This window comes from Eurosta solidaginis, chromosome X, assembly GCF_040869045.1.
Source record: "Eurosta solidaginis isolate ZX-2024a chromosome X, ASM4086904v1, whole genome shotgun sequence".
Taxonomy (NCBI): Eukaryota; Metazoa; Arthropoda; class Insecta; order Diptera; family Tephritidae; genus Eurosta; species Eurosta solidaginis.
Window position 1 is genome coordinate 21,630,792 of NC_090324.1, and position 13,117 is coordinate 21,643,908.

The window sequence follows — 13,117 nt, forward strand, 5'->3', positions numbered from 1 at the left end:
TGTGGTCGGTAGTAAGTGCCCAAATTTGAGTTAACCATCTCAAAAACGTCCCTTATAGCTGCAGCTTTGTCAGTTTCTTGACGAGATAGTCTAGAAGTATGCCAGTCAAAACGGATGAATCGTAATATTTCTGTAAACCTATTGCGAGACATTGTCGCGCGATATAGAGGGTAAGCGTTTTTTTTCCAGAGTTCAGTTACTGGTTCTTTACTCGAAATATGGCAACCAGTGAAAAGCAAAATTCCAACAAAGGCTAGCAGTTCGTCATCCGTTATGGGTTTCCATGATCGCGCATTGCCTCGTTCCATTGGGCGTATACATACTCAGCCTTTTTGTTTGAATATCTGCATATAAGGTCCCTTATAGGTTCACTAAATATAAGTTTGAATATATCAATTTTTGAAAGGTTTTTTGTAATGGGACTAGGCCTCATAAGGGATGTATCTCTTATTATATTATGAGCTGGTTGGCGGTTAATTCGAGGAGGGTGCTTGTACCAATTCGTACCATTTTTAGAAGAGAAAAAGCCGTCATTATTAGAAGCAGATAATGGTTTTTCATTATAGGCATCATCCTCATCGCTATCTGTATCATCATTTATCTCTACTTCATACTGTTCAACTTCCATATCTGAGTCTAAATTTGGTCTGATATGTACATCGATTTCACCATCGTCATACTCAAACATTTCATCGTCCGCCTCAGAGTCAGCATCAATCAAATTCCGATAATATGCTTCCCTATCTTCGTAACAAAGCCTATGACCAAAGAAACCAAAATGTTCACTTACCTAGAAATGAAAATGTTCGCTTACCTTGCAACAGCTGCTGCAGAAAGATATTCAAACTTATTTTCACTCATATTTATTATTTATTTTTAAGTTATTTTTATTTATTTTATCCACATTCTCTAGGAAAAATACTTCTGCTTATTCGGACACGGTGAATTGCTTTCATAAATACCGCTTTCTCAGGAACAACGGTATTTTCCAGGGCGAATTCAATAACAAAGCAGCTGATTTGTTGAAATAAGGAGGGCGAAAAAAGCAAATAATTAATAATTAATTAGCCGGACCATATGTGTCGTTCTCATTGGACAACTTTGGTCACAACTTATTCCACTTAGGAGAAAATATTATTAAAATAGATAATTTACTAATCGGCATTTAATAAAATTATATATGCGAACGATTACAAGACATTGTTTATTATAACAGTCATAAATATCTCTACGCTGTAACAAGTAACAAATATGAATCTACCACGCAACATAGCAAATGAGCACGGGTCACCCGGGTGGGTATTAGTAAACTTCGTACATAAAAATCTCTAGTAATCGTAAGGTTAACGCGTTTCGACGCTTACTGCGTCATCCTCAGAAAGATTGATTATTTAACTAATTGTAATATCACAATTTAAAAACACACACACACATATATATTTACATATTATCAAGTAACACTGATTTGCGATTGTCTCTTCACTCTTTGTACAACTGCGGTATAAATGTTATTATCAAATCGCAAATCAGTGTTACTTGATAATATATAAATATATATGTGTGTGTGTTTTTAAACTGTGATATTACAATTAGTTAAATAATCAATCTTTCTGAGGATGATGCAGTAAGCGTCGAAACGCGTTAAAGAATACAAAAAAACAAAGTACACTTATTAAAACGACCATAAAAGCTCAACCCAGAAAACCATATTTTTTAACTTTTATTTATATTATGCATTTGTTCGTAAAATTTTGGACTGTAATAACAATTTTTTAGTTATAAATATTTTTTATTTATGACAAGAAAATTATTATTAATAAAAAATAAATGGTTACATATTAAAAAAAATACTTTCCCCTTCAATGATAATATGTAAATATGTGTGTGTGTTTTTAAACTGTGATATTACAATTTATTTTATTTATTTATTTATTTATTACAACGTAAGCCTAGTTAGAACAATATTTATTAAATCACATTGTAGAACTTATCTTATAGGTAAGGTTTTACAATGTTCATATAACCTGCTTTTAAATACATAAATTTCTTCACAATTTTTTATTTCATTAGGCAATTCATTAAAGTTTTTAAATCCTTTATGGAAAACGTTTTGTTTGTCCACTTCAGTTCTATAGAGTGGCAGTTTAAAATAATTTTTTCTACGGGTATTAAAAATGTGGGTTTCGTTAATATATACAACATTATTTGTTAAGTATTCAGGTACATTTCCCTTTTGTATATTGAAGATCATTTTCATAGTATAATAAAAAATAATTTGTTTGACACTTAACCATTTTAGTTTTATTAGCATGTCGCTTATCGACGCATCTGACTTTTCCCATAACACAAATCTCATACACCTATTTTGCAATATCTGAAGTCTATCTATTTTTGTATCTGGTATAATGAATAAGACTGATGGGCAATATTTAAAATGAGATTCAGTCAGTGTTTTGTATACAATATCCTTAAACTCTCTATTTATAAATTTACAGGTTCTTTGCATAAAACCGACTTGTTTAGCTATCTTTCCTACAGTGTATCGAATATGTTCATCAAATTTGAGTTTATTGTCAATTACAATCCCAAGATATTTTATTGATTTTATTTGCTCTAACATTTCATCTTTCACCCTGAGCTGAATACTCGCAACTTCGCTTTCGATTTTTCGGCTAATAACCATATATTTTGTTTTACTCACGTTAAGTTTAAGTTTGTTACCATATAGCCATTTATATAAACTATCTAAGTCACACTGCATTTTTGTCAATGCAGTTGTTAAATTACTTTCACTTATTCTAAGCAGAACTTCATCCGCAAACAGTTTTATGTTGCAGTACTTTACAGCTTTAACAATATCATTAATATAAACCAAAAATTAAAAAGGAGCCAATACAGAACCTTGCGGTAACCCTAATGGGACCGAAATTTCGCTCGATACTTCATCACCGATTATGGCTTTTTGTTTTTTTTTTCTGCCAGTCAAGTAATTTTGGAACCACTTTAATTCTTTACCCTGAATTCCCATGACTTTCATTTTCTGGAGCAAAATGTCTCGGTCCACTGTTTCGAATGCCCTTTTCAGATCCAGGAAAACGCAAACAGTGTCTTTTTTGTTATTTAGATCTTCCTTCCAGTTAAAGATCACTATATTCAGTGCCGTTTCACATGAGTGTTTTCTTCTAAATCTCGATTGTTCACTTATTATTAATTTATTGTCTTCCAAGTAATTTTCTAACTTATTTTTTATACTCAGTTGAGCAGAGCTCACAGAGTATATTAAGTTTGATTGGATAACGGTTGGTTGTACATATATAAAGGAATCGAGATAGATATAGACTTCCATATATTAAAATAATCAAGATCGAAAAAAAATTTGATTGATACATGTCCGTCCGTCTGTCCGTTAACACGATAACTTGAGTAAATTTTGAAGTACCTTGATGGAATTTGGTATGTAGGTTCCTGAGCACTCATCTCAGATCGCTATTTAAAATGAACGATATCGGACTATAACCACGCCCACTTTTTCGATATCGAAAATTTCGAAAAACCGAAAAAATGCGATAATTCATTGCCAAAGACGGAGAAAGAGATGAAACTTGGCATGGTGGTTGGCCTTAAGACGCAGAATGGAAAACTATTAAAATTTTGGACAATGGGCGTGGCACCGCCCACTTTTAAAAGAAAGTAATTTAAAAGTTTTGCAATCTGTAATTTGGCAGTCGTTGAAGAAATCATGACGAGATTTGGCAGCAACATTACTACTATTACTATATATGCGCCAAACAAAAATTAGAAAAATCGGATGAAGAACACGCCCACTTTTAAAAAAAAATTTTTTTAAAAGTCAAATTTTAACAAAAAATTGAATATCTTTACTGTATATAAGTAAATTATGTCAACATTCAACTCGAGTAATGATATGGTGCAACAAAATATAAAAATAAAAGAAAATTTCAAAATGGGCGTGGCTCCGTCCTTTTTCATTTAATTTGTCTAGGATACTTTTAATGCCATAAGTCGAACAAAAATTTACCAATCCTTGTGATATTTTGTATGGGCTTAGATTCTGGGACGTTAACTTATTTCTGTGAAAAAGGGCGAAATCGGTTGAAGCCACGCCCAATTTTTATACACAGTCGACCATCTGTCCTTCCGTTCGGCCGTTAACACGATAACTTGAGCAAAAATAGATATATCTTTACTAAACTTAGTTCACCTACTTACCTGAACTCACTTTGTATTGGTATAAAAAATGGCCGAAATCGGACTATGACCACGCCCACTTTTTCGATATCGAAAATTACGAAAAACGAAAAAAATGCCATAATTCTATACCAAATACGAAAAAAGGGATGAAACATGGTATTTGGATTAGTTTATTGACGCAAACTATAACTTTAGAAAAAAACTTTGTAAAATGGGTGTGGCACCTACCATATTAAGTAGAATAAAGTTCTGCAGGGCGAAATAAAAAACCCTTGAAATCTTGGCAGGAATACTGTTCGTGGTATTATATATATAAATAAATTAGCGGTATCCAACAGATGATGTTCTGGGTCACCCTGTTCCACATTTTGGTCGATATTTGGAAAACGCCTTCACATATACAACTATCACCACTCCCTTTTAAAACCCTCATTAATAACTTTAATTTGATACCCATATCATACAAACACATTATAGAGTGACCCCTGGTCCACCTTTATGGCGATATCTCGAAACGGTGTCCACCTATAGAACAAAGCCCCGCGCCCTTTTAAAATACTCATTAACACCTTTCGTTTGATACCCATATCGTACAAACGTATTCTAGGGTCACACCTGGTCCACCTTTATGGCGATATCTCTAAACGGCGTCCACCTGTGGAACTAAGCATCACTCCCTTTTAAAATACTCATTAACACCTTTCTTTGGATACCCATATTATACAAACAAATTCTAGGGTCACCCCTGGTCCACCTTTATGGCGATATCTCGAAACGGCGTCCACCTATGGAACTAAGGATTACTCCCTTTTAAAATACTCATTAACACCTTTCATTTGATACCCATATCGTACAAACGCATTCTAGAGTCAACCCTGATCCACCTTTATGGCTATATCCCTAAATGGCGTCCACCTATAGAACTATAGCCCACTCCCTCATAAAATACTTTTTAATGCCTTTCATTTGATAGAAATGTCATACAAACACATTCCAGGGTTTCCCTCGGTTCATTTTCCTACATGGTTATTTTCCCTTATGTTGTCACCATAGCTCTCAACTGAGTATGTAATGTTCGGTTACACCCGAACTTAACCTTCCTTACTTGTTATAACTGTTTCCATAATTTTTTCATCACATGGTAGTGTATTTATAGGTCGCATTTCCTCAGGTTTATACGTATTTTTTATTTTTTTAACTGATATAATGATCGACGTTTTCCATCTTTGTGGTACAATGCCCGTTTCCATGTTTTCATTTATAATTTTTGCAAAAAATAAGCTGTATACACTATTGAATCTTTTAAAACTCCGTCTGATAAAAGATTTTTGCCACCAATTTTGTTCTTGAATAGCCGAACTATTTTGGCAATGTCATCTGCTTCAACTTTATTAAATTTGAATGTCGAACTGCTCTCAGATACGGTTAAATTTAAATCAAAATGTTCAATACTTTGGTTTATTTCTAAAACACTGTTTACGAAAAGGTTATTGAGCTCATTCGCAATTTCGACCTTTTCTTTGATTTGCTTATCTAGTATTTGAATTTTGTTTATTTCTTGGTGATCCTTTTTCAGGTTTATGGTTTGCTTCAGATTTTTCCACATTTCTTTGCTATTAATTTTACTAATTAAGATTTTGTTTTCCATATATTTCGCCTTTTTCTTTTTGATAAGTTTTTTGTAGCTTTTGTTTATTTCTTTATAATCTTTCTGAGGATGACGCAGTAAGCATCGAAACGCGTTAAAGAATACAAAAACAACAAACTACACTTATTAAAACGACCATAAAAGCTCTACCCAGCAAACCATATAGTTTCAAATTGGTCTAAATAAAAATAGTAAAAGTTAAAAAAGTTTTTAAAAAAAATTTTTGAGTTTAACGGCGATCGAACTCGCGCCATGCGAACGCAACCACAACATCATAACCGCTGGGCCACTAGGACTACTTTATAGCTTGTGCCAAGTGTTGTATTTTACATTGTAGTGCACATGAATTGTACCGTTTCTTGTTTATTTAACTTAATTTAAGAACATTGTTCTCAATTTAAGAACATTGTTCTCATTATTAAAACATTTGTTCATATTGTAACGAATTTACTGCAATTACCCTTATTTTCAATCTTCTGCTAACGTTCGTATCGCTAAACTGTTCAATAAATAACTCCAATATTGAATAATGGAAAAATGGCCTTTATCCAAATACTTCACAATAACACTTATACTTTGCAACTAACTTGCTTAATAACCAAACTATTCAATTAAGAAAAAATTTATCATAACAATAATAATGATAAAAAATTATTGTTAGGCCTTGAGCTCGATTCGAACCCGCGATCTTAAAATCAGTAGGCCGATATAACAACAAAAATTGTTAATACATACCAGAGCACGGGGAAAAAAGTGTCAATAAAATATGACACTATGGCAGCATTGCCAACAAACAAGTCCAATTTTCACAGCCATTCTGCAACAGATGTCGCAGTGTTGTGAATATCAATTGGCACGAAACAGAATAGAAGTAGGATTAATGAAGACAAACAAAAAACCGCTGTGATGGCTGAATGGTTATAGCAGCGGCGCCTAAACGTTGCCGATGAAGGAATTTAGCAGTTCCCGAAATGGATCTATACAACGAGCTTTGGCAGTTGTCTAAAATTTTTTCTTTCTTCTATTCTAATTAAAAAATTTTTTCAATTAAGAAAAAATTTATCATAACAATAATAATGATAAAAAATTATTGTTAGGCCTTGAGCTCGATTCGAACCCGCGATCTTAAAATCAGTAGGCCGATATAACAACAAAAAATGCTAAACTTTATTGCTAATTAAAATTGCAAATTCAATTCAAAAAATACTTACGACTAATAGACCAAGTGTCTGAACTCAAATAGAAAAAAATTAAAACTTTTAGGGCCACCCTAATGCAGTATTATTACTAGAAGCTAATTCTAAATCCTAAAGATACAAATTCAAACAAAATAAAATAAGAGGGCGAACAAAAAAAAGTTCAAGTACCCTAATCCCTGACCTATCGCAACCGCTCAAGTAAATAAAAGATCAATTTTGTATAAAACAAAAGTAGGTCACCAAAGTAAAGCAATAAAAAAAAACCAGTTTGGCATATTATAAACAAAAGGTGTGTATGTTTGTAGTTATGTATGTACATATATTCCTTAAGTTTAGGTTTCCTTCTTCTATTTTCTCAAGAAGATCAGGCATCATATGTTAATATATGTACATTCATTCAAATATGTGTATTAGCAAAAATATTGTGCTCAAATTTCACTCACCCATATACTCGTACTCCAACGGCGCCGGTGCAGTTGAGTGGATGTGCTGAATTCGCTGAAATGGCAAAAACATACATACATACGCTCACGGTAGCCACCCTCAATCACTCAACCAGATCGCTCGTTTGAAATCTTGGTTATTGAGTGTTTTGATAGTATAAATTTTAACAGCGGGCTGATTAGATGAAGATTGAAAAAAATGTGCATTCTATAAAAAATGTCTGTGGTGCGAAAGGCACCCTAACCTGCATAATCTCGGGATGTGAGGCAAAAACAAACATATGTTAGAATTGATTTTGCCTATAATCATCAGTAGAAAAGTAAGTGCAAAAAAATTGAAAATATGGCAAAAGTTCGAAATTTTAAAATATTGAGTTAAATGTGCAAAAGAAAAATGTGTATATGGTAGAAGATGGGGATATAAAAATACTAAAAAAAAAATTAAATGTAAAACTGAAGTGGAAAAATTAAGAAAATGACGACACGAAAAGAAAAAAAATGAAGGAGGCAAAAGTGCCACCATTAACTCCTGAAATATGGAGTTAAAGTAAAACTCAGACTTTATATGCGTGAAACGGAAATGATTGGCCCCGGAGATATAATGCCCCCTTTTTGCCCGTTCCCTGTAAAAATTATGACCTTTATACCAATATTTAAATAAACTTAATAATATATCCAAAATATACAAATTTCAAAATATAACCTAATGTGTTGTTTGAAAAGCTCCTCCCTCCGCCGGTGTTTGTTGTTGCTTGTGTTTTTCCTTTTTGTCCACTTTGCCCAAAAATCGTCTTGTATTTTTTTTTGTTGTATATGGTGTTGTGGCTGTTGTTGTTGCGGCCCAATGCCGCCGGTGAAAATTGCTATCGGTGTTGAAAATTTTATTGTGTTTTTGAAGAATTTGTTGTTGTTGTTGGTGTTGTGTGCGCCGGTAAAATAAACATGTAATATAGTGCTTTTAGATGCGTGTTAATTGTTGTTGGCCGGAATGTCACCAGTATGATGTAGTTGTTGTTGGCGTTACGCCGCCAATATAAACGTTGTTGTCGGGCGGTACGTCACCAATAAAAAAAAGATGCTGTTGTGGTTGTTCTTGTGGTGTGCGCCACCGAATTACAGATGTCGTGTAGTGCGTGGTAGTTGTTGGCGGGAGGTATGTAGCCAAAACCAGCGCCCAGTGGGTCTTTTCCAACGGAGATTAAATTGTATGCTCTGTAATGAGATGTCAATGAAATTTATTATCGGAATCCTAAGAAAATATTTTATCTATGCGCCCGTACATATACATAATTGCCTATGGATTTCTTGTCTGCATAGTCACATATTCGTCTGCATACATATATTTGTATACAGGGATATATATGTCGATGCAACTTTTCTTTTCGCTTGCTTGGGAGATAGGCCAGGTTGGAGACCCAGCTCCCGTCAAGCATGCCTGTACCAACAAAAAAAAACCAAAGTGGACATGTCTTACCTTTCGCAACATATGCTTGCTGGAAACTGCTGTCCCTTTTTACGTATCGCGGAAACTTTCGAAACGCACAAATCTTTCAAAAATGCGATTAAATTCGCGCACTACAAACTTTGTAAACTTTTTCTTTTTTTTTTTTCTTTCGTTTAAAAGCGCGCACTTCACTTTTGACTATCACCACTAGACGTTCACTGGACACTGTTAAAATAAGACTTTGGCCCGTTGACTAATTTTTCCCCTTCTTATAGCCACCGCCGTGGTAGGGAACGTTACCCAGAAACGGAAAATTTTTACCATCACATGCCAAATTTTCTTTTCGGCTTTCCCGTATTTTCCATCTATACAATCAGGCACTCATACATTCACACGCTTATCGCTCCACAAAACGAACGCCTACACAGATACATTTGGTTCGTGCCTTGACCGCTCGCACTGATGCATTCACACGCTCATAGCCTTACACACATACACATCCGTATACATAATACAGAACAAAACAAACACGTAGGTGCATGGCATTCATCAATGTTGCTAGGTTGTTAGTAACATAGTGACATTTTATTTATTATAACAGCATCATGCCAAGCGCAACATCTCATTTCCGCTGCAATATTGTGTTCACTTTCGGTACAATGTTGTCAATGTTAATGTTATTATGTTAATATTATGTTAATGGCAACATTGCGGCCAAGGCACGAACCTGGACACAAAACACATAAACACATAGACGCATATACACGCTGCCACTCATTCCAGCCAGCATGAAGACAGGCTGTCGTTACAGATGTTTGGAAAATAACCATTATTTCAATTTATTGAGAAGTGTTAATTTAAACTGTTAAATACAAGTGCAAATTATTATGGCAAATATAAAGTTGTTGCAAACTTATCAAATATTTGAGTGCTGTGAAAGTGGTGCCATAAGTGAGTCAGCCCTGCATACACTGCAAGAGTGGGGATTGATTCCCAGTGAGGGCAAGTATTTGTGTAGTGCAGGCCATATTCTCAAGTTAATTGAAAATGCTTATAGCGGTGACGATTACTCTTGGAGGTTAGCTTATATATGCTAGCATGTGATTATGTGTATGTAACAAGTTAATTTTTAAAATTATTTAGGTGTTGTGCTCTCAAGAAGGGCAAGGGCAAACGTAGATGTAACGTTAAAGTCTCGTTAAGAAATAATTCATTTTTCGATAAATCAAAGCTTCCCATTTTCAAAATGGTAGCTTTCGCGTATTTATGGATTAAAAACACTACCCTCGATTCCATTATGGATGAGCTCAAGATAGCAAAACATACGGCGGTCGATTGGAGCAGCTTTTGTCGCGAGGTGGTGTTTGATGGTATGATCATAAATAAGACTAAGATTGGCGGGGACGGGGTGATTGTTGAAATCGACGAAAGTAAGTTTGGTCGTCGGAAGTACCACCGCGGTCATCGTGTAGAAGGGCAATGGGTGTTCGGTGGGGTGGAGAGGGGAACTAACCGATGTTTTATGGTACCTGTGAAGAAAAGGAACAAAGATACTTTGCTGCAAATCATAAAAGAATGGATTTTACCCGGTAGCATAGTTGTGCCCGATTTCTGGAAGGCTCGTTGATTTGATAATTATATATTTCATTCATTTATAAATATACATTTATGTATATCGTTTATAGGAATATGATTGCTTACAGGATGAGGATTATGTACATTTTAAAGTGAACCACTCGCTCAACTTTAAAGACCCCGGAACTGGCCAGCATACAAATACGATCGAAGGGTTATGGAGGCATGCCAAGGTCTTTATGCCCCAATTCCACCGCAAAAAGCAGTTCTTTTGCGGCTATTTGGCAAAATTTATTTTTTTGCGGCATTGCAAGGCTACTAATATTGACCCTTTAACAACATTTTTTAAAATGGCTGGGAACCTTTACAACCCATGCAACCCACGACTTGTAGAGGAGGAAAATGAAGATGATTATGAGGTCGATATGTCGGCGTGAGTTAAACATAAGTTACAAAATAAATACTTATTTTTTAAGGGGCTATGTATGTATGAAAGTATTCTGCGCAGAAATACTGTGGATGACGGTGGGGTGCAATAAAGCCATACGCAATAACGCCAAACGGCTTTATTTCCAATCAGTTTGAGAAATAAAGCCATATGGCCTTATTTCAAATTGCTAATGGAAATAAAGCCAGTATGGCCTTATTGCCATTTTCAAAACATGGTTGTGGAAAAATTGTTAGGCTGTACCTAAAAACGCGCAAAACAGTGCGTACAGTGGCATGTTGCCACGGTTCAGGCAACCACCCGGACTTGGCATGGCGTAGCCCAGGGTTATTTAAATAAGGGCGGCCAAAGGCCGTCAACTCGGAAAGGTGTTCTGCACATAAAGGAAACAAATACCTGGTGTTCAAAATTAAGTTTTGGTATACCAGGAACAGGACAGTTGGTATTGCATTGATGGGACTAAGGATATTATATATAATTTTAAATGAAAGCTTAAATTATTTCCCATCTACCAAACTATATTTCCATATATTTAATACAGCAATTAAATTTAAAAAAATTTAGTTTTTAAAAATTTTGATATCTTTTTTAAAAAATTATATTATTTCACGAAATTCTTTGCATTTATATACTTAAGATATACATCAAATGAAAGGTATTGGAAACACCTATCCAACGACGTTGATAATCGGTTCAATACTTTAGAAGTAATTTAGATTTAAAAAAAAGCTTATTATGAACTTTGACCTTTAATAACTTTTGTTGTTGTTGTTTGCCCAACAAAAAAAAAAAATATATCGTTATGTTTCTTTTATTAATACCTATCGATCTCAATTTTTCGTTTTTTTATATCAACATTGTCCGTATACTGCACTTGTTCCCCACTTAGTGTTGCTAACATTCGTAACACTGCTCTCCACCTAAGTCCCGATCAGACAAATCTCTCGAACTAAATGCTGCTAGCATCTCCAAATGAACCACCCTTCTTCTTCGTGGTTTCCCAATTGTTTTTATGCGGTAGATGGTGTTACTGATCCTCTTCACAAATTTGTATGGGCCTTCCCTACTGCACCGAAATTTGGATAGAACACTTTCCGCCGGTGAGGGTTGTATAACAGTACCAAATCTCCCGCCAAGAAACCTTTCGAATTATTGTTCTCATCGTACTTGTGCTTCATCGTACTACTCAATACCCTGGTTCGTTCCTTCATACTCTGTTTTTTGACCAATGAACTACTTCGTAGAGCTTGCGCTGTACGGATTTGCTTTGCATAATCAGTATCATTCCGACGCTTCACAACAGTAGTGTGCCCTGGCTTGAAACCACCCTTGCATTCTTTCTGCGAAATTCTTTCCTTCGTTTTAGTACGTCCGTTAGGGTTTTTCAATGCTAGTGTTTCTCTCACAGGTACCTTCGGTTTTGATTTGTTTGGCCCATTCGTTCCATCAACCCTTGCCTGATCTGCTGCCTTTGACTTTTGCGGTTTTTGTCGGATCTCTTTCACCAGCACTCGATTACTGCTGAACCCTTCTTCCAAACTGAAGTTACGTGGCACATCCTGGTTTTCATAGCGCATAATCTTTCTTGGCATATCGATCCTGATGTCATGGTCCTGAGTTGAGAGCGGATATTAGTTCCGTAAGGGACTGCTCTGCTGACTGAAGATCATGGCTACCAGATAGGATATCGTCCGCATAAGTTTCGGTTTTGAGTATGGGGGCTGCGCTTGAATAGGAGTTGGCTACATCTTTCTCGAGCTCGTGCAGAGTTCTTATAGCCAAGCATGACGCGCAATTGACACCGAAAGTTACCGTTTTCAACTTAAAGTCCTTTATTGGACCATTTGAAGATTTGCGAAAGATGATCCTCTGGTAGTATTGATCATCGGGATGTAGGGGAATTTGGCGGTACATTTTTTCAACATCGCCATTGAACACGTATTGATACGTACGCCATTTTACTATCGTAAGCCGTAAATCAAGTTGGAGAGTTGGCCCAGTGCATAAAACGTCGTTTAGGGAGTGACCGTTATCATATGTTTTCGACGCATTGAACACTACACGGACCTTTGTCGTTTTCTTTTCTGGCTTTACGACCGCATGGTGGGGTAGATAGAAATAGTAGTATTTGCCTTTGCATTCTACTTC

At 35.3% G+C, this 13,117-nt stretch overlaps 1 protein-coding gene across 6 annotated transcripts in view; it reads left to right on the top strand.

The window, feature by feature from the left end:
• unc-13 overlaps positions 1 to 13,117 on the top strand; it is a 4,182,017-nt gene that overhangs the window by 1,599,194 nt on the left and 2,569,706 nt on the right. The window lies entirely within an intron of this gene.